Below are 3,108 nucleotides of genomic sequence, written 5' to 3'. Positions count from 1 at the left end.
CCTGCACCCAGGCTAACTGAGCGAGTCCCCCTCTCCCATTAAAGCCCCCTGGGGGAACAGCAGAATTTACCAAGTATTTTACATTTCCCCCAGCTGACTTCTGAATACTCAATTTCAAAGTGCAGACATGAAATCAAATTCAGAACAGACTCCCTCATATAGTCATTGCTCTACCTGGGAAACTACAGGCTTTAGAGTAACCCAAGGATTCCTGAAGGTTGCACTGTTTCTAACCTAGTGAAAAGAACTAGAAGGTTGAATCTGGTAGATTTGTACTATATAGTCAGTCTGGAAATCCATTCACCACCAAACTGCACAATTAATGACAAGGCTTAATGTGCTGTGCTTGGGAGGGGAGGGTTCTCTCTGTCCCTCTACTCTCATTATTAGAAAAATTGACAAACCTTTCCTGTTGGAGAGACAAACTACGGTGGGGAAGGAGAGGTATGATGGGGCTGGATAAGGAAGAAGGAAACTTCCCCCCAGAAGCTGTGAAAAGCCGATGTTTAAGAAAAGAAAAAGCAGCAATGAAACATCATTCCCATTTTAGGTATTGTCCAAATAAAACTTCAATTTAACCTTTTAAAAGTCCAGGATAGAGGGAAACTGCCCGGGTGAGAGACAGAAGTACAAAAATCGTGCTTCGAAAGTTGGAGGAGGTGAGTGGATGCTTCCATTCACCCATCTCCCTAAAGTCCCAGTGGACCCCAGGGTCTGTCCTGGGTTCCAAACATTTCGAGAACCCCTTCTCCGCTCCCTTTCAATTCAGTAGAGACAACGAGGGGGAGGAGTGGAGGATAAGGGGCACGAAGATTTGACAACTCTGAGGGTGGCTAACTGGCTTCAATGAGAAAAGAGAAAGAAGGCGGGAAAGGGTCTAAGTATTCACTCCCACCCCAACTCCCATTCACAGCACTTCCCCTCCCCAACACATACAACTGCAACACCACCTCTTTCCTTTATGAAGGTGTTTGTGCCTCAATAGAAATACGACCTTTTCAAAACTGAAGTTGGACTCTTTCATGAATTCAATTGATATGACCCCTGGTCTTGGCTGATCAAGCCTCAAACCGGAGCTTATTGCTCAGGATTAATTATGAGGTGAGCTTGTTTTTGAGGTTGAATTATCTAAGTAAGTAATTACCACAAGTTCCCTCTATCAAACACTCCCCCCCACCCCCACCCCATTCCTACCATCCAAAATGTTTCCAGTTTCTTGTTTGTCAAGAAACCTCTATTAAGGATACAGGCTATGGGTATTTCTCCGGGATGTCTTCAAGGTCTAGTAAAAATCTGGTGTGAAATAGCTGTAAGAACTACTCTTAAGACTTTTATTTATTTATTTTTTTAGGAATAGACCTTTTTCAGTACTGTGTGGCTTAATAAATGTTTCAATCTGATACTACGTCTTCCTCACAAGATCGCTGGTCATAAATGGTCCAAAGATTCCGACTACTCAAGGAGCTTTGGCTAGGATCACTCCTGTAACTGGAGGGAAGGGTAGGAGGTGGTGGGAAAACTGAGAAGCGTCTACCTAAGTGGGCTAGGGCGGATGCTTTCTCCCACCCCATTCCTTCCCCCTTAAAGCACCTATGTTCCCTTAATGGTTTCCTGTCTCCCTTGTATGAAGAGATTCATTGAAGACTCCAGATTCTTCCCAGCTCTGTGCCTAATTTGGGGAGTAAAGATCAGAACAGATCACTTTAACCAGTAGCAAAAGACAAACTAAAATGTAGGGAAAGCCTCAGAGTTGCTTCTTAGCAGGCAGAGAAGGAAAACTTCTCATGGATTGGAAAATTTAAGGATTGTACGAAAAAACAGGGGATAATCTACAGTGGGCCCCGAAGACATGCAATCACCCCCCCCCTTTTACAATTATTGAAATAACTTTATTCTCCCCTCCCCAAGCCCTCCTCATAAGTACCTTCCGGATTACTCTTTGTCACTCTCGAATAACATCTTTTTCATTCTTAGAACCACTGAGAAATGGAAGAAATAAGTCTACATCATATTTTCTTTCTAAGGGCTGGTCTAGACTTCTACCAGAGAACATGACGTTTTCAACCTACTTGAATAGCCAATGAGGGCATCCTCCAACTGTCCTTCTCACTCTTGTCCACCAACAACACACCCTTTAAAGAGTCATTCTGATGGATTTGGTCCAAACTCTTGCTGCATTCACCAAAAACCATCCCTTCTTCTCCCGCACTACCTAGGAAGAATTGTAAAGGAACCAGTTCGATTTTCAGCTGGAGGAGGCTAAAAAAGGCAAATTTCCCCTTAACCAAGCCCGCAGGAGTAGCTAATGATTTCTCTGGATTCTTCTTATCCTTTATCATTCTTCCTTTCCCCTGTAATTAAAAAAACAGTGTAAAGGCACATTTTCGATACCCTCCCATATCATTTCCCCCAGACGTTGCCCCTTTCCCCCATATTATGATTGAGCAAGGAAATAAAAATCAATAGGAATCTGGACTTTGTGTGTGTCTGATTGTTTTTATTCCTTGAGTGGGGGCTGAGGTAGGGGTGGGAGGTAGGGATGGATAGGAGGGGAGAAAGCTTGCCAACATCTGCTTACACCAGCTTTGGCCGCTGCCTATAAAGAGATAAAGGCCAGAGCTGGTGTCTGACTGCTGTTTTGGGGAGATGACAGCCGACTGTTCCATAGGATTAAAAAGCTTGGGGAAGTTAAACACCCACAAACTAGGCCAATTTTATCCACATACGGGGGTGAGGGCTGTATTTGTAGGAGGTAGAGTCGGGTAGAGTTATTAGGCCCACCCCGGGGTCAGAGGAAAGTCGCCGGTTCTGCATGAAAGGCAATGATCCTTCAACTGTGAGTAAGTTCAGAAGTGATTCCAACTCTGCCGGTTGTTGTCACCCCTACCTAATCAATTGTCCCGAAAGGTTTGCTTCAGATGAGAATTTTTGCCTGTCTTCATTCTAAAGAGCAACGGATTTGCTCTTCTTTTCATCATTTGCCTCGGAATGAAACCGGAGAGCCTCATTAGGAAGTGGAGAGGAAGGGAGAGGGGATGTGCTAAGTGGGGGAGGTAAAAAGAGAGGTCCGTGAGATTGTTTTCAGTGGATTAATTGGGGGTCTAAGCC

This window comes from Petaurus breviceps, unplaced genomic scaffold (assembly GCF_028583685.1).
Source record: "Petaurus breviceps papuanus isolate PSGF00001 unplaced genomic scaffold, PetGlider_PUasm1.0 90743, whole genome shotgun sequence".
In the NCBI taxonomy this organism is placed as follows: domain Eukaryota; kingdom Metazoa; phylum Chordata; class Mammalia; order Diprotodontia; family Petauridae; genus Petaurus; species Petaurus breviceps.
Note: the sequence above shows the minus strand (reverse complement) of the source record.